The sequence below is a fragment of the Geospiza fortis genome, unplaced genomic scaffold (assembly GCF_000277835.1).
Source record: "Geospiza fortis unplaced genomic scaffold, GeoFor_1.0 scaffold27, whole genome shotgun sequence".
NCBI lineage: Eukaryota > Metazoa > Chordata > Aves > Passeriformes > Thraupidae > Geospiza > Geospiza fortis.
In genome coordinates this window covers 3,689,223-3,689,669 of record NW_005054329.1, presented here as the reverse complement: position 1 = coordinate 3,689,669, position 447 = coordinate 3,689,223, and the positions used below count along the sequence as shown (strand labels likewise).

The 447-nt window shown below is 51.9% G+C and overlaps 1 protein-coding gene across 1 annotated transcript in view; it reads left to right on the top strand.

Moving 5' to 3' along the window:
* CACFD1 (calcium channel flower domain containing 1) overlaps window positions 1-447 on the top strand; it is a 7,348-nt gene that overhangs the window by 691 nt on the left and 6,210 nt on the right. The gene's annotated exons all lie outside the window — the stretch shown is intronic.

Genomic DNA, 447 nt, shown 5'->3' with positions numbered 1-447 from the left:
TGCTGAACTTTGGCACCCACAGTGGGGACGTCATGGGACAATCTGCAAATCCCCAAGGTTCTTCTTGGCTGTGGCACCTCCTGGCAGTGATGGGAGCGGCAGCTGAGCCCTGGTGCCTGGCAGGCAATTTGGATGGTTTTACTATGAGCACCAGGCTCATGGGGTCAGGTCAGGGCTGGAAGAATGGCCACAGGGTTTGGTTTATCCTATTTGAGTTTGGGGTGCTTATATGTTCCTACAACTTGTTTTTTCCCCCCATCCTGACTGTCAAAGCATGTTTCCCATTGCTCCTGTTGCTGGTTGCAGAAGGCCTGCCTGTGGGTTTTGCTGAAGGTGAAGAATGGTTTTGGTTTGTGCTGTGTGTTTTTAAGGGCTTTGGTAGGACACAGAGAACGGAGCTGCAGACGCAGAGCGAGTTGGCTGAGCTCAGAATTACCTGCTGCTGAA